The 18,938-nt window shown below is 40.9% G+C and overlaps 1 protein-coding gene across 9 annotated transcripts in view; it reads right to left on the reverse strand.

Moving 5' to 3' along the window:
- Nucleotides 1-18,938, reverse strand: part of DAAM2 (dishevelled associated activator of morphogenesis 2) — a 210,938-nt gene that overhangs the window by 157,657 nt on the left and 34,343 nt on the right. For 2 of the 9 annotated variants that reach the window (XM_021392994.1, XM_021392995.1), the window contains exon 2: nt 14,371-14,510. The exons of 6 other annotated variants lie outside the window; for them this stretch is intronic. The gene's annotated coding sequence lies outside the window, so the exon portion shown is untranslated. Of the gene's footprint in view, nt 1-8,142; nt 8,477-14,370; nt 14,511-18,938 lie in introns of those variants that run through there. One more of the 9 variants, XM_021392993.1, reaches the window with a different exon arrangement.

An 18,938-nucleotide genomic window follows, 5' to 3' on the forward strand; every position in this document is an offset into this window, starting at 1 on the left:
CCATACAACTCCAAAGCACCAGTCTCATGCTGACATATATCCATATAGCATTATTCATACAAACGTATATCCTTGCATAGACAGTTTACCGCACATTGTCTTGCGGCAGTAGATATCTAGCACTGTCCACACATACCAAAACTGTTTATCAGATCTGATCTCTCATATTTGAGGAAGCAGAAAAGACCATAATGTTTTGATTTTTTTTTTTTTTAATGCAGAAAGTTATTCTGGCACTTTTGGTTTGTTCCAGTGGTTTTTCAATTGTGGTCCATACAAAGTGGTCCTCAAAAAATCAGCATCAGTAGAACTATTTGGTAACTCACTAGTTCCCTATGATTACCGTTCACCAAGAAATCTGGGTGCTAAGAATGATGCATTGGTCCACTGCTGGCCTAACAATTTCTGAATCCGGGTGGTTTGTAAATTAAGTCTTCACAAAAATCAGTAACTTCAAGGCTGGACTGGAAGAACAGCTACGTTGCAAGCATCCTGTACCAGAGTTACATCCCAGTGATCTTTGCTTTGATTCCCAGAGAATTAAGGTTACAACATAACAATGCATCACACAGCAACCTGTATAGATCAGCAAATCTTACTGAAGTACAGAAGGTCTTCTGTAACCACTGAATAAAGATGAGAGGCAAGACTCTAAAGACAGTTCAAATATTGCTGAGGTACAAGTAGCTACATTTCCATAAAGACTGTTGCACATTAGGTGTGTGATTATTTATGTCATTTGGTTGCCTTCTCAAGCTGACAAGCTGAAAAATGGAACTCTGAGCTATTTGGACTGTCTGGGGCCTTGGGACATGAAGAAGATCAAATGGCAAGCAGGAGCTTAAGTCTTCAAATCCTAGCAGTCACACTTCTTGTTCTCTCTATATTTATTGTTGTTCTCTAAGTTAAAACCCTGCAGAAGTTGCCTTCTTTCCATCTAATTAAGGTGTCTTTAAAGCATAAATGAAACACACAAAAAGAACCTGGCTGGAGTACATTTTCATTTTTTTTTAGAATGGACAAGTCAATCACCTTAAGCATGACACTGGACGGAGAGCAAAAGCATATTATTGACTAGAGCCTAACATCACTAGAACTTCTTTGGGGGTATTTTCTTAAGAGGAAAAATGATTGAAATAAGTAAATCCCTGAAAAGCTTCCAATCCAAACGCTGTACAGTATTAGGTGAAAGACCAGTTAGCAAAATGAACAAAAAATAGGATGTTGGAACTCCCTAGCCAAATTTCACTCTAACCTCAGTAAAGTGTAATTAAAAAATTAAACAGCACAAAGAACAAAAAACAACTTTCATTTAAAAAGATATGCTTTTACAACCAAGAACTCTCTAGACAGAAATACTTTTCCTCTCCCTACCCTCCCTCTGGAGAGTATGATTAAAGGGCAATTAAATTCAAGGGGAAAAAAGGGGAACAAGGTATATACACACATGAAAATATGTTTGTGTAATGTTTTCAAACAGTATCTTCTTTAATACAACATCCTGCCGAAAGTTTAGTCTGTGCTAAAGTTATTACACATCCTTCTAGGTACTAGCACAGCCCTTGTGCCACTGTCGTTTATAGTCCTATCCCACCTTCAGTCTGAAAGAAAATTATTACGGTCCACATTCTTTGACTTCTAGATGATCTAAATACAAAAGCCCACATGCAGCTTTCCAATGGGCCTCTGTATCAGGCGAAGAACACAGAGCCTAAAAGCTCAGGATTTGGGTAATGCAAGCAGAGTACTGAAAAACTGTTTAAGATTATTGAATGACTCTGAGGGCTTGTGATATAATGCAGTATGCCCTTCCACCAGGTCTCTAGCCTGAATCCATTCCTTATAAGAAACAAAAATCATTCCAATTTAATAGCTATTATATTGAAATTAATTGATCAAGGCTTTCCTGATAACTGAGCAAGTTTGCCATGGTGTTGTCACTTGAAACAGACCACAAGGACCTCTGTTGGCATAACCTAAACAGGTTACAGAGGAAGCCATCAAAACTGACTGATCAACTCCTTGCCGGTAATCTGACAATGTAGATAAAGAAAAAAAAAAAAAAAAGAAAAAGCAAGAAGTTGAACAGAAAGATGCCGAACTTCAGTTTTGATCCTCCATTGACCAAACCTCACAGCTAAAGCGCAGCACTGGGGAAGCCACGGTTCAAGGCATCACTTTGTTCTGTGACTGAACAAAGGCATTATGGCCTTCCAGGGCTGTCAGTTCAGCACCTTTCAGCAGAACTAAATTAATTTTTTTTCCTCCTTAAAATGAAAATAATAGAAATCCAAATCATCAGACAAGCCATCAAGACTTTTTGAATTAATGCTTCTTCTTACTGGGATCCACACTTAACGAGTCAGCACAGATGCCAAAAGACAATTATCCACAGCTCCCAGTATACCTTTCTGTTCAAGAAAATCCAGATTCCTGCTTTCTAGCACATATAAATTGGACACACTTCATTTACTCACTGCTTATTTTATTAAAGTATCAAGTTGCCAGAAAAGTTTTGTTTACCTAGCAGTGGATAAAATTCATACTTTAGAATGTTTTCTTCCTAAGTAAATTAATAAATAATCCCAATTTTGATGCAAACACTGAAGCTTTTATTTGATTTGTTGATTTGATTGTTGGTGTTGATTTGTCTGTTTTAACTACAGTAAACAATGTTAGAAAAAAAAATTAAGAAAGGAAAAAATACTCCTCCAAATCTCCCCTATATCACTAAGTCCTGTACCCAAAAATGTATGGTAATGCGCACACTGCTGTAAAAGGCAGAAGCTGTCAATGCAAGAGTGAAGCACTAGTGTACGCATGCACACACATGGAAACACACATGCACAGTATGTATAAAATTGCTGCTGTAAGGGATTTGGGGTTTATTTTTTTAATTAACTGAAAATGATAACACGGGAGCTTTTCATCTGGCACGAGCTTAGGTTTTATCAGCTGCTGAAAAAGATTCTCTTGGAGAAATGAAATTACAGTGTTTCTCCATGTACTTTCTGTGGATTTCAGAATAAACAGAGCTATATGATCATGCCAGCTAACAGACAGATGTAGATAAAGATACAGGCTACAATACATTTATGAAGAGGCTGCAGACCTGGACACATGATCGGGGCAATACTTCATAGTGGCTAAACCACAGAATGCCCTATTATTGTTTTAACTCCAGCACAAATGAGAAGCACTAGGAAGGACAGTTGCAAAGACTGTGTTTAGCCTCCCTACTGGATCTTGATCTTGCAATATACACCACATGGTATAAAGGACAATTCATTAACTGTTGATCCTTCCGTCCACCCACATTTCAGCACTTCCCCTTTACATCAGTTTAAAAACCTCCAAAAGAACAATTTGACAAGATTAGCTGTAGTTCCCAAGTGTAACGCAGACCTTTCAGTGAAGACACTGAAAAAGCACAGCATATGCTAAGTAACAGCACTGCCAGCTGTCACTTTGTCCTTCCTTCTCACGTGGGACCCACATTTTTTTGTAAAAATCCATGGTCTTTTTAAATTATCCAATTATTAAAAAAAGGAAGATCTCAGCAGGGCCTTTTTTTGGTCCCTAGGAGTCTAGAAATTCATAACTCTTTTCCCTATTTTATGCTCCAAAACACATCAATGTGAAACATACTTTTGCTAAGCGCTCAGAAGATTATTTCATGGCTTTCAGGGTGTAGCAAAGACAAAAAAAAAAAAGGGATTTTGCCATTGCTTTGATTTACTGGTTGGCAAGGTCAGTACGATATTTAAATGTGATTGTTTAATGATATATTAGGTCACTACCATGTTTTTGCAAGCATAATTAAACTGGTAGAGAGACTAAAAGTTTTTGAAAGCGTTCTTGTTCATTGTATTTGACATTTAAGAAATAATCTCTCAATAATGGATTGTTATGATTTAACCTAGCAGGCAGCTAAACACCACACAGCCATTCATTCAGCTCCCCCGCTCTAAGTGGGATTCTGGGAGAGAATCAACTACACAATTGCTTACCACTCACTGACCGATGCCCAGCCAGTCCCCAGGCAGCAGCCACCCCTGTATCCCAGCCAACTTCTCAACAATAAAACAAGTTTTATTGTTCAGAACGATATCACATGGTATGGGACATCCCTTTGGCCACTTTGGGTCATCTGTCCAGGCAGTATTCCCCCCCCCCCACCTTCCATGCTAGGAGCAAAAAAGTCCTTAACCTAGTATAAGCACTGTTCAGCAACAGCCAAAACATCAATGTGTTATCAACATTGTTTTTCTCCTAAATCCAAAGCATAGTAGGCATTATTTAAAAAAATATTCCTATCTCAGCTGAAACCATGATACAGATTGAGACTGAAAAGAAAGTGAAGTCTTCCAAGAATTTTGATGGATCTGGTTAAAAAAAGAACTTTGGAACTACTGGTTGGGGGGGGGGGGAAGGGGGGAGGGGAGACAAACCAAACAAATGAACAGCTCAGCTGAGTCATTAACAGTTTCAGACACAAGATGATAGCCATACAAATGTGAAGATGGAAATAAATTAATTCCTTAGGAAAAGCTCATGCACATGATCATCACAGATCTGATGGAGTCTGAAAGTCTAAAGGAAGACAGAATCACTCTCTGAGAAAGGATTTCACAGTAAGTGTGTTTAATTAGACTATGACAATGCGCTCAATGCTGAGTTAACAAGAACATGAAGATCAGCAAAACAATGACCAAAACTAGTAATGTTAGAAAACAAATTGTCAGCAATTTGTTGACTAATCATGAGTCTTGCTCTGGCTAGACTAACTCAGCACTATTACCGTCAGTGTAAGCAAGTAGTAGACAAACACTCCAATGGCAGACAGAATTCATAGCACTGCCAGCATCATAGCAATCTACTAGTGGGCAAGAAGAGCAGTATCTTCTAAAAAAAGAAGTTATTAAAGGAATCTCTGTTCCTTTAGTGTGGCACAGCTATATGTGGGGATTTTAATCACATTTTAAATATTACACATATATGTCATATTAAGCTAATATTTGGAAGGCTCCGAAGGAGTTAATTGTATGACCCCAGCACCACCCTCTGACAAATTTGCAACCTGGGTTCTCAGGTTCCATGCAAGTAGGTTACTCCCAAACTAATGCCCCCTATTTATTTTCATGGAAACTAACAGATACAAAGGGAACAAAAACACTCTTGATAGAGCAAATTCTCAGCTAAAAACACTACTTTTCAACAGAGTCACCACCATTAGCTATGCATTTTCACCAGCATGAACAAGAACCTGCATGCCACTTGTAAACATCTGCACCAGTGGAAGCGACCCATTGTCACTGTCATCACTGCTGAAATGTACCGCCCACTGTCTCACTGTGCTCACATCCACTGTTTGGTCTCCAGAAATGTGCAGCAAGCACCGATGAATGTCAATGGGTGCAAGTTTTTCTGCATGGAGGAGTTCAGAGAAACCTTTGCTTCATAATCACTTCCATGTCAGATGCCATGCCCCTTTACTGCCAGCTGTCACACGGCAACAAAACATAATGGGAAGTCCCAACCTGTCATGCCACCAACATCCACCTCTGACATCATCGGCCAACAGAATGATGCATGAGGCATTACTTTCAGAGCAGACCTTGTAACTCAAAGAAAAGCACTTGGAAGAAAAATAAAATACATCTTGTAGTGAATTGCCAAAGGGCACCGTAAAAATGGAATGGGACCAGTGACATCAAACTGTCTGTTCCATACATAAAATGCAGATTGTAGCTGGAAATAATACGAAAGTAGGAAAACTATACTTTAGAATGGAAGTCAGCCATCAAGTACCATACCAAACAAGCCATGCTGAACAACAGAATAGCGGGGAGATGCAGCTGATAAGACCTTAGCCAAACATCAGTGACTGTGGAGATTACTTGCTTTCAATGAGTAAAATAGCCTTCTACCAAGAGAAGCATCTGCTAGTGTCTAATGTTTCTCAGAGTGCCTGACAGCTCCATCGGTATTTGCAATAACCTTGCTCCTCTGCCAAGGGGTGTGTCATGTCCTTCACAATAGGAGGGGTACAGCTGACTAATCCCATCAAGAAGTCCACTTTAAGGAATGCAAAAAAAGAAAAGATTCCTCAGTACATCAGACAGACATCTCACTAGTCCCTGCTAGTTCAGAAATGTGCTGAAAGAGAGAAATCTTTCCCTTGACCCAAAGGGCCATTCATACCTGTAGTGAACGATAAAAATACAATTATTTTTTTTTCCCCTGAAGAGCTACAAATATCACAAGGATACACTGCCTCACAATAATTGTTTAACAGCCCCTTGTGGTAAACGAAGTTGACTTTCTTCACCCACTCCACTGATTCAGATGACGTAGCAGCAGTCTAAACTCTTCAGTGAGGTGTAATGACTGGGAATCCAAATGACTAGAATCCATGTGGTCATTCAGTTCCTTTAATCTGCTTTATTCAGCATGCCTCACATTAAGGACTCAAACCTGCAAATCTTTCCACTCCACTGCAAGTGATTGTTAAGTAACAGGAATAAAGCCAGACAGAAACATCTTGTGCCTTTAGCAACAACCAAAGCCCTAGGTCATAACAGAATTGCCAAGTTCAAGTAGATGTTGCACGAGTCAGGAACTTGATAGGTCTGATCCTTCTCTATTCACAGTAAAACTGCATTGGTTAAAACAATACCTGAATTCATTTTAAAGCCTTTTTAAAGGAAACCCAAAGTCCTACTCCACAGAGCAACAGGATATTATATACTCACATTAGTATGCACATGAAGTATCATACACACTAAGGACAGTCTGTTACTGTATTCTTTAACTCTTCTCTACACGTAGTGAGAATATAGTGCAATCATCTTGCCTCTTGTCCTTGTGGCAGTACTGAGATATCTAAGAAGAAAGCTGTATACCGGCCTGAACACGTGCTGCTACCCTCCCCGAACTACCTGGCAGTACAAGGTTTAGTGATTAAGGTTCAGAAGTCTTCATGTTCAGCTTACAGATCTCTAACCACTGCAGTGCATTTGTGTTGGATGCAAAAGACATTTCTATATTAGATGGATAATTCCAGCCTGCAGTTTGATTAACACTGAGTTCTTCATTATAACCCATACCATTACTGAAGTAACGTATCTGTCAAGAGATTCTACACTTCTCCTCCCCTTCTTTAAGGAAGCCGATCCCACAACACCTTCCAGAAAAGGAAAGAGGAATATAATCAAGCTCTAATTTCTAATTAAAATCTGAGTGGATCATCAGAACTTACATTTTTTCTTTGTAAGTCAGATCATCACTTTAAAAACAAACAAAACACAAGCTCTTAATGGAACAAAATTAAACATTCCGACTGCTCTGACTGGATGTTCCATGCTGTCGTTTTGTCCATATGTGAACAATTCCTGTTTTAATTGCTTAAAACATCTCTCTCCTCGATTTTTCACCAGACTCCACCAGCTCCCCGGCTGCTCAGGGAGGACCGTGCCAGACGCAGCAGCACCGCCCTCTGCCCAGCGCAGAGGAAATTGCATGTAATGTCTCTGCTCTTCCAGAGCTGCCAATGGATTTCACTAAACTCAAACATACATATGCAGCAGTTGCTCACCAGTACTTTTGCATGAAGATTTTCACTGATAACATGGTTTTAAAGAAGATTCTTATTCCTGCCAAACACATCTGACTGCATTTTAAAGCTGTTTAAGACGAGATTTGCTTTTACTCTGGAAAAGTAAATGACAAATCACTTGAAGCTTCTTAAAAATCTTTTTTTTTTTTTTTTTTTTTTTTCCTCCCAAATCTCCCTCTTTAGTCATGTCCACGAGAAAAGCCAATTACAACTCTTCGGAACTTTCTGCCCCTACCTCTGCACAAACACTTGCTGGTTTCCCCATCCCAGCTCCTGCAGCGTCGCGTCAATGCAAAAAGAGAGTTTCAAAACAGGAGCACAAACACTGACCAATATTGAAAGATTTTTTACACTTTTATTTTGCCTCCATGTTTTCCCAGCTGCTCTGCCTAGAAGACAAGGAAAGAAAAGAGAAAGAAAAAAAAAAAAAAGAAGAAAAAAAGCGGCCTGCGAAAAGCATTACAAACCAAGAGACTGGAAAACTACAGCCCGAGGTGGAGGACGTGCCTTTCGTTTAGACTTACCAATTTCATCCAGCCGTATATTTTCCTACTCGCTTTTTACAGCGGCTGAGCTCAGTGCTCAGGAACGTCCATCCCGCGGCAGGAGCAGCGCCGCTCTCTCTCCCCCGTGCTGGATGCAGCCGAGTGAGCGGGGCTGGGGCTGTGCGAGCGCTTCTCCGGCCCCAGCCGAGGAACTGCTTCCCATTCCCAGCCCAGCTCCAGCGCCGAGGCTCTGGGAGGCAGGGCCGGCCTCTGCTACTGTGCTGCACTTTCTTAAAGGGACAAGCTCCGGCCTGGCGGGCACGGCTCAGCCTTCAGTCAAGGCTTTCGGGTGTTGCGATTTGGTTGTGGTTCAGAGGGTTATTTCCTCTACACCACCCGCAACGCGGCCGGGCGTTCCCAGTCCCCAGAGTGGCAGAGCCTGTGTGTTTCTGCAGCCCGCGGGGAGCCCCCTGGGACGCAGTGCCTCCCTCCGACCCCACAGCTCTGCGCTGAGCGCCCCAGCGCTGGTATTGGCAATGCCCCCTAGCAGCTCAGATCGTTTTGATTGCATGGAGAGGATATGACTTAACTTAATAAAAAGCCTTAATTTCCCAGTTTTTCCTCCTCAGTCATTCTTTTGATAGCTTTAATCCAGTGTAAACCAGCCTGTTTTCTTCTGACTTCACTTTCAACTCTGTCTTATATTAATAGCTAGATTAATACGGGGGAGCTGTCTGCCTTATGTGTCTTGCCGTCTGCAGGGGGAGAAACCACATTCCCTGTTACACAGTAACTCTGAATTTCAGAGATAGTAACACCATCTGCAAAATCTCTCTCTCTCTTTGCAGTTAATGGAAGTAGATGGTTTGCTCTCTGCGAGCATGAGTCGTTTTTCATTACAGTAACTGAACTTTCATGATGACAACACAAATCAACACATATCACAAAGCAAAGTCATATATATACAAATATGTGTATATGTATAATAGCACGAGCAGAGAAAGCAAGTTACACAGGAAAAATATCGCCTTCAGATCAGCAGGCCAAACCAAACAACATGGAGACAAATCAGCACTGTCTTGCCTTTTCTGTCCTGACATACACCAGTGCACAACAGTCACAGCATGGGTGCTTGCTGCTATCAACCCAATGTGATTTCTTTCCGTTTCTTTGATTCCACAGGAAAGGAGGTGGGTAAAAAACAGAGAATTGAGCCCTTCAATAGTAATGCTCCTTCACAAACAGGCCCAGCAGGTATCCTCTAACTGTAGGTACTTATACCTTCTATGCTATAAGCAAATTAGTCACTTAACCAGGCTACCAAATTGTATCTTCAGCATTAATAACCTTATAACAAACCATGGGGACCCATCAATGTTCTTCTGACATGAGCTATACCGTGCCTGTGGATTTCTCAGTGTAGAACCCAGGGAAGTTTTATATGATTTACACATGCAAATCAGATGAAATCAGCAGATGAAATCTTATGATTGTCAGAGCCTCCTTCCATTCACATATTTCTATTGGTCTATTAATCCTCAGCTTCCACTCACATCTCTGCCCACTACTTCTTTCATCTCATCCTCCAAGTCCCTGCTCTTTTACTCCCTCTTTCTGTTTTGCATGACGCAGGTTTTTACCTTTCCCCTTCCCTTGCTAGCTCAGCTTGACTGGTTTGTTGCCCCTTTTTCCCCTCTATTCCCTCAGTTTCTCATTGGAAAAAGAAAGGAGAGCTGAGAGAGGCAGAAATGATAAACTGATTCCTCCTCTCACTTTCCTCATATCCTCCCACTTCCAGCAGCCAAGGACCTGGAGCCAGAGACTGTACCCAGCTTTGGAGACTAGCATGCAGCAGCGGGCCAAGGTAGAAAGGTTAGATAGGCTCATATTACCAACACAATTTCCCTCACCTTAGCACACTCGACCATCTATTATGATACAGCATAACCAGTATAAATGGCCTTTGTCTTGCTCATTAGTTAAAAGTTCACAAAACTAACTCATTTTAAGGCAAAGCTCATCAACCTGCTGATGTCTCAGCTAAGGTTAGTCTGGTATGTTCAAAATAGGCAGCCTGTCTACAGGAAGGCAGAGTAAGGCACTGCAGCAGATGGGGATCTGAATGGCAAAGACCGATGATGGAAAGAAAATGGGTCTTGTGGGAAGCTAAAGTGGTGCTCCATCACTCTGCAAACACAAAACAAGAATGTGCCCAACAGGAAACAGGCTTGTGCCATTGGGCCAGAATGATCAAATCACAATAAACGTGAAGATAAATTAAGAATATTTGCTCTTCCTTACTTATGTTGCTCCTTAGAGTCCTTACAAACCCTTGTGAAAGCCATCCCCCCCCTCTCACCACAGCATCTGGATGTTCCATTGACAGAGCATTGTCTAATGGTTACAGCACAACTCCTGGTTTCTATTACTGGCTGCAGGAGAAATGTGTGGTATATTAAACAAAATAAAGACACAGCATTCAAAATCTGCTGCATGCTTCGATATTTAGTCAGTAGTACATTAAACTAGATAAATCATTGATTCTTTCTGTGACTGTTTCCCCAACAACAGAGAAGTATATTAGACTGGGTGTTATATAATTCAGTGCTTGTATTAATAACAGCCTGGGATGAAAGCTGCCAGAGAAGTCAGCTTTTTATTAGTACATTCCGAACTGCAGATACCTCAGTGAAAAGTATTGCAGTTTGCAAAAATGTTTGATTCTGCAGAGTAATCCTCTTCCATAAGAGGTGACCTTTGATAGAAACTATTTTGGTGTGCTCAGCTTATAGGACACAACAAAACCAGAAGCTACCAGAAAAGAAAAAGTGATGTTTGTCTTTCTGAACAGTGCATGATATAAGGTCTACATCCCCGGACTGCACAAATATACTTATATAGGCAGCTCCTTTAGAATTTAAGAATAAGACCATCAAAGATAATACCTGCTTAGTTCTAAAAACATTTTTAGACTAACCACTGAGGTCAACCCCAAAAGCTATAATATTACCTATGTAATTGTAGAATTATAAACACCATAGATGAAGTCGCTGATGCCAACTGACAACATCAAACCAAAAACTTCCCCATATTTTCTTTCTCATGCTTTTTCATTGTTCCCTCATGTGAAAGAAATCCGTCCCAAAATGCAGATATACACGTTCTTAAGTCACATTTAATTGCTACAGAATGGAAGAAGCAAATGTGTCTAACTTTAATATATATTTAAAGTCCTTTTAGGGTCCTACAAGGAGTGAACAGAGAAGAGGATAACCAAAATTGGTTATGTGCTTCTCAAAAATAGATTTCTTACAGAATGTAGAAGAAAAAGCTTCTGTGAGATGCTGTTCAACCTCTGAAGATTTAAACTGCTTGTTTGATCCATTGTCAAAAGGACATGGGTATACTAATCTAAAAACAAAAGTGCCCATTGTGAGCAGAGACCAAGTGCCAGGCTGCCTGCTCCATCCGACAATGGGTTTAAACACCCTGGCTCTGTGAGCTAGGCAGCATTCCATGCCTGACACCACCACCCAAAGCAGATGCAGAGTCAAAGTCTTCTGCTTTGTCACCACAGGCTAAAGAATTAGCAAGGTTTTCATACCCTCTGTACAGAAGAATGTGTCTCTCAGTCTCTGAAATACCACACAATAATTTGAGCATCTCTTTAGTGTAGGGAAATATTATTACTATGCAGGGTTTTTGTTTGTATGTTGTTGGGTTTTTTTTGTCAGTTTGTTTCGGGTTTTTTTTGTGGCGGGATTTCGGCCAGATCTTTTACTTTGATTGACTTCAAGTTAGACTAGAGTGAAAAAGTAATGGCTATCTTCAAACTGCCCCTACTTCCCTGTGGTCTTACAACTGATCAAGGTACATTAAGACTCTGATACCAACTTAGAATAGCCTTGAGGTTCTGTAAATGACAGCTACTCACCGGTCCTGACACAGCTCTTTAGCAGACAGAGAGCTCCAGCTAAACATCCTTTTCTTTACAATACTGCTGATGGAGCTATTACACTGCTCCTATTCCACCTAGAAAACTTACTCCTTTCAAAAGTGAGTTCAAGGTTGCCAATTCCGCATGTTTCTGAGACCTTTGTAACATCTCAGTGGAGAAAAGCAGTAGAAACAAGTCCTGGCTCCACCTATGATGCCAAGCAGGGGACATTTGCTTACTGTGTATTTGTCGCAGAAGAGCTAGGATTATTTACAGTAAGCATGGCTTGCTAAACTCTGATTATTCAATACTCTCTGAAGTTTACATATAAACTAATTGGCAACAATGATCCCTTAGTAAGAAGCTGAAATCAATTAGGAAGCCAGCTGACCATATTTCAGCAATTAATTACAAATGGCATTTAGTTTCAGTACTTTATGGCCAAGCTCTTTATTCCAGCCTTTGAGGCTCTGGGTGTTTATTTTTTCTGTACTGCACCACTGTTCACCCACACTGATTTTCCTGGACATAACTTCCATCACAGAGAATCTGCCCTAATCTGTGACACACACTTTCCTGGAGAACACTTGGCTTTCTTTATATGAATTCCTGTCTGTTTAGGAGTCCTGGAAATGGAACAAAGTTCTAAAGAAATGTGGCTCCTTACTTTTATGCAAAAGATGCTGAATTGCTCTCTTGGATATCTGCTTGACAGTAATGGGTGAAGGCTAGGGAGAAGAAAGCTGTAAGCCATTTTTGTTGAACTTGTCAAGACAGTGCAATTCACTGAGAATGCAGAGCACCCATGCTCTATTGGAGTGCTGAGAGGTGCATATGTGATTACCAGCATGATTGAGTTGCTCTGGATGCAAAAAAATACACAGTCTTCTATGTGAAGTGGTTGACTGGGACATAAAGAGGGGCACACCCAGATTCTGCAATACTTAATTCCATCACTGGGAGCCTGAGTCACAAGAAGACTTGGTGTATGCCAAGAAAGCAGCACATATTTAAGTAGGTACTGGTCCTGATTATTTTTAAGAGTTATGTGTGCAGAGACCCAGGTAATTGTTTGTTCCCGAATCCCTGCACATGCCAGAAAAGAAACTGGTCACCTAGAGAGATGTAATCCCATGAAATAATTTTTCCAAAAGACTTCAACGATGTAAAATGCTAATGTTTAAAAATATTTCTCTTCAATGCATATTCATACGCAGCTAGGAAACTGAAGCTGGGAGGGAAAGATCATACTTTGTTTTAGGTAAAAGATTGTGAAGTTCAGGAAATGTAATATTCGTGTATCAGCTACCTGTGTGGTCATCTAGGTTCTTCTTATTTAAGATACCAATAAGGATCACACCTCTGAAGAGGATTGTTGGAGAGTTACTGCTCAGTTTGGCAGAAATATGATTGAACTTGAGCCCTGGCAACTGATTCACCAGCCCTGATACTTGGTATAATCATTTACATCCGCATGAAGCATGCACCACCTTAATTCAACAGCACTTTACACTTACACTGCACTCATGTAAATAGCACTGCAGATTGTGAGGACTGAGAACAAGCTCACATGACTTCACGATATTTGTGATGCTGTACAGCAAAAATATCATGGAAAAAAAGGTTTCACGCTATGTTTTTTACTCTGTGATTGCTGCAAGCACTATGAGAGAAAGAGAAAGGACCATTAAAAGGATGAGGTGCAATTAGACTTCGTGCACAAAACAAATGCACAAGCTCTTCTTAACAGACTGAAGCCCTGAAGGATTCTAAATTACATGGGGGAGGAAACACTAAGTTTTCTTTTAATTGGTGGCCATTCTGGAAGAATAAAGGACTGAATAAGGAAGGAAAAAAAAAAACAGAGCATAAAATCAAGAACATTACTAAATTATCATTTCCTATACGCTTCCAGTTTAGATTATAATTGTAGTCAAATCCATGTTATCAAACTGACCTTCAAACTGGATGACAACAGTTATACTAAAAGTAGTAGCGCAGCATGGATACAAGTTCTGTTCTATTTTGTTTAAACGGTGACAGGGTGGAAAGAACAGAAGGAGTAGGAGCTTACAATTTCAATGCCATTAGGAGTTATGTTTCTTCTAAACACACCTGGATTATCAGTAATTAGGCACAGCAAAGCCCTTTTTGCTGTAGCCTTGCTCCCTGTTGAAGACAACCTTACAACAGGTGGAATATTCCTTCCGCCTTTTGAATGTAGATAACATCATGAAAGCTTAAAAAAATAAAAAGTGATAAGTAAAATCCCGTTCCCAGGATTTTTAGGTTTTCCTCTCCCATTCCCCCACATGAAAATCAGAACTAACCTGGATGATTTGCATAGTTTCTGATTTACTCTTCTCTCAGTGTTCTCTGTATTCAGGTCCTCATGTTGGAAAAACCCACCTTCAGATGACTTATTTAGTAGAGCTGACGTGACAGTAGAGATGGTTTTCTGGAGAAACAACTACAGATGAAGAGTTCCTTTTAGCTTTCTAATATTTCAGTATTTCTGTGAGTTTCAAAAGAAATTACAGAAGAAATCTGTACACAAGTTCTCACATAGCCTCCGTTAACTTCAGTGAAAGGCTGATCTTCCAATATTTTGATTGAATCACTTTGAAACCAGAGGGATTCTGACCATATACATGACACCAAGCATAAGAAGATGCAGGCAGTGGGTATTACTTGTGCACATAAAGGCAAGAAGGAACTTAAATGCTTCTTTACTGAAGCACTCAATAGTACATGCAGCATACTGCATAATCAAATCCAGAGCAAGTATCTCGCATGTACCATTATATCTTCAGCAACAATTGCATCTGCACTATGAAAAAATTGTTGATTGGTTGCTCTACTCATTAATTTTGAGTATGTGGAAATGATCATACATTATCATTGTTAGAGGAAAAAAAAATTGTACTGTGTGACTAGCATATACAAAGATGGTTTTCAGCTGATACAGAACAATTGGCTCTGACTTCTTTGTATCAGCTGCTCTAAAGAAATGACTTCCAGAGTTTAGGGGCAGATCTATTATGGATTAATTACTTCTATCAGTCAGCTCATTTTCTTTTTATTAGGTTGTTTATGGTTGTTGCTTTTTTTGTTTGTTTGATTGCTTCTTTTTAATTAAAGACAAATGATTGTGCTCCAGGACATCCCACAAATGCTGCTATACAGCCATTTTAGGAAATACCATTAAAGCAACATTCTCCTTATTTTCTTCCCATGGCATTTAACTAAGCTGTTTTAAGATAAACATTATTAAAATGGTCAGTTCCTTTATGAGTGCATTAAGAATATTCATAGAAATGGTAGACTTTTGTGGATAATAGAAATCACAGGGCCTTGTTTTCACTTAATTAACCCCATTTTCCATTGAAGTAACAAAATCAGTTTCAACACAGATCTATAAACATTGGGCAAACTCAGGATTTATTTATTTGCTAATTTGTTTACTTTCCATGTAAATTGGATACTAATTAAAGATGTCACATTAGAAACTCTAGGGAGTGAAGGCCTATACTCAAGCTCAAATTATAAATAGCACTTGAAGTCATTCTATCCACCCCCCAGAAACCTCAATCTCTACACAATTCCTCATTTTGCCCTGGAATAACTTATTTTAAGAGGATGTAAGATAGCATAACCCAAATAGTACTTGGTCCCAATATATGAGCCACTTGTGACCACAGTTATTGAACTGTTTTGACTCAGTAATGAGGGGAAAAAAAAAAAAACAGAATCACAGCGTAGCTGAGATTGAAAGAGACCTCTGGCATTATCTATTCCAGTATGCCAATTCAAAGGAGAGGGAATGAGGGCAGGTTTCTTAGAACACTATGCGGTTGGGTTTTGAGTATCTCCATGCATGAAGCCTCCACAACCTCTCTGAGCAAACCATTCCAATATTTGATCAACCTTACAGTAAGAAGTGTTGCTGCTGTTGTGGTTTTGGTTTTGTTTGTTTCAATGTTTGAATACAGGGATTTCCTGTATTTCAGTTAGTCCATTAACTCCTGTCCTGTCTCCAGGCTCCATTGAGAAGCATCTGGTTATAACCTCTCTACTCTTTCTCCATCAGCTATTTATAGATCTCAAGTCTTTTCTTCTCCAGGCTAAACAGTCCCATCTTTCTCAGTCTTTCCTCATATGCCAAATGTTCCAGCCTCTTAATCATTTTTATGGTCCTTTGTTGGACTATCTCTAGTATGTCCGTCTCTCTCTTGTACTGAGGAACCCAGAACTGGTTGCAACAGTTTAGATTTGTCCCATCAAGGCTGAAGTAGGAAAGGATCACCTCACTTGACTTGCTGACGTTGCTCTTCCTAATCCAGCCCTGCTGGCATCCACCACAAAGGCACATTTCAAACTCATGTTCAGTTTGTTGCCCATCAGGACTCCAGATTTTTTCCCACAAAGTTGTTTTCCAGCTGGTCAGACTCATTTTATATTGGTGCACAAAGTTATTCCTCCCCAGGAGAAGGACATGGCATTTCCCTTTGATGAATTTCATGAGATACATGTTGAGGTGGTTCTGAACAGAAGTAAAAGCAACTGATCTAAAAATCACTCATCTCAATTTTATGTTGTCTGTGAACTTGGGGAAGGTGTGCTTGGTCTTATCATCTGGGTCATTAACAAAGATGTTAAAAAGTTTTGGACCTCAGCACTGGCCCAAGAATATACCATTAATACGATCTCTTCTGATCTTTTTGCTGTGAATCACAACATTTTGAGCCCAGTAGCTTTGCCTGTTATAAAGCAACCTCACTCTCCAATTATCTAGACCTCACTTCTTCAATTTGTCAGCAAGGATGTTACAAGGAAGTATCAAAAGTGTTAACACAGTCAAGACAAACAGCATCCACTTCTCCCTCCCTATCTACAAAGCCAGTTTTCTCACTGTAGAAGGCTGTTAGAATAGTCAGGCATAATTTCTGCTTATAGATCCATGCTGATTACTTCCATTGACCTTCTTGTCCTTCATATGTTTGGAAACGGTTTCTAGGATCATTTGATCCATCACCTTCCCAGGGACTAGGATGAGGCCGTGCACTCTGTAGTGCTCAAGATGCTCTTTCTTGTCCATCTTGAAGATAAATGTAAGAGTTGCTTTCTTCCAGTTTTCAGGAACCTCACATAGTTGTCTTGACCTTTTAAAGGTAACAAAGAGTGTCTTCACAGTGACATCAACCAGCTCCCTCAGCATTCACAGGTGTGAATCAGGTCCCAGGGACTTCAGTATATATAGTTTGTTAAAATGTTCCCTAATCTGGTCCTCCTCCACTGAGGTTAAATGTGCCTTGCTCTGAACTTTGCAGCTGGTCTCAGAGGCCTGAGATTTCTAAAGGCAAGCAACTCGATCATTCACGCAGGCCTCCTGTCACCTTTCTTTCATTTCCTTCACATCAGAACAGACTGTCCTTGGGCTTGGAGCAGGTGATCCTTAAAAAGCAGCCAACTCTTCTGAAGCTCTCTTCTCTTAAGGACCACGTCTCATGGGATTCTTTAAGTCAAGACATAGTCTGACGATCTCTTGAAATTCAAGATGAATTGTTGCTTTTTGTCTTCCTCCCTCGTGAAATCCTGAGCACTGCCATCCCACAGTCACTGCAGCCAAAGCTACCCCCAACAGTCACATCCCTATTCCATCCTTCCTTGCTCATAAATACCAGGTCCATTAAAGCATCTCCTGTCTTCAACACAGCTATTACCTGTGTTAGGAAGTTGTCATTAATACATTCCAGACCCTCTTGGACTATTTGTACCCTGGTGTGTTGCCTTTCCAGTAGATGTTAAGGTGGTTAAAATCCCCATAAGTATCTGTGTTTTTGAACACATGACTCTTCCAGTTGCCTGAAGAGGGTCTCCTATACTTGTTTTCCTGATCAGGTGGTCCGAAAGGGAACAAGAAACTCTTCTACAAATATATTAACAGTAAGAGGAGGACCAGGGAGAATCTCCATTCTTTACTGGACGCAGCTGGGAATATGGCCTCTGAGGACAATGAAAAGGCTGAGGTTCTCAATGCCTTTTTTACGTCTGTCTTTAAAAGCTAGACCAGTTGTCCTCAGAACACTCTACTCTCTGACCTGGAAGTCTTGGATGGGGAATGAAACAAATCCCCCATGATTCAGGAGGAAATGGTCAGAGACCTACTACTCCACCTGGACTGCCACAAGTCCATGGGGCCGGACGAGATCCACCCGAGAGTACTGAGGGAGCTGGCGGAAGAGATAGCCAAGCCGCTTTCCATCATCTATTGGCGTTCCTGGTCAACTGGAGAGGTCCCAGAAAACTGGAGACTTGCCAGTGTGACTCCCATCTACAAGAAGGGTCGTAAGGAGGATCCGGGGAACTACAGGCCTGTCAGCCTGACCTCAGTGCCGGGGAAGGTTGTGGAGCAGATTGTCCTGAGGGAGATCACGCAGCATTTGCAGGACAACCAGGGGATCAGGCCCAGCCAGCATGGGTTTGTGAAGGGCAGGTCCTGCTTGACCAACCTGATCTCTTTCTATGATCGAGTGACCCGTCTGGTGGATGAGGGAAAGGCTGTTGATGTGGTCTACCTAGACTTCAGCAAAGCCTTTGACACTGTCTCCCACAGTATTCTCCTGGAGAAACTGGCAGCCTGTGGCTTGGACAGGTACACTCTTTGCTGGGTAAGGAGCTGGCTGGAGGGCCGGGCCCAGACAGTGGTGGTGAATACAGTTAAATGCAGCTGGCGACCGGTCACGAGTGGTGTTCCCCAGGGGTCAGTGCTGGGGCCTGTCCTCTTCAATATCTTTATTGATGACCTGAATGAGGGTATTGAGAGCACCCTCAGTAAGTTTGCAGACGACACCAAGCTGGCAGGAAGTGTCGATCTGCCTGGGGGTAGAGAGGCCCT

Source organism: Numida meleagris, chromosome 3, assembly GCF_002078875.1.
Source record: "Numida meleagris isolate 19003 breed g44 Domestic line chromosome 3, NumMel1.0, whole genome shotgun sequence".
NCBI classification, from domain to species: domain Eukaryota; kingdom Metazoa; phylum Chordata; class Aves; order Galliformes; family Numididae; genus Numida; species Numida meleagris.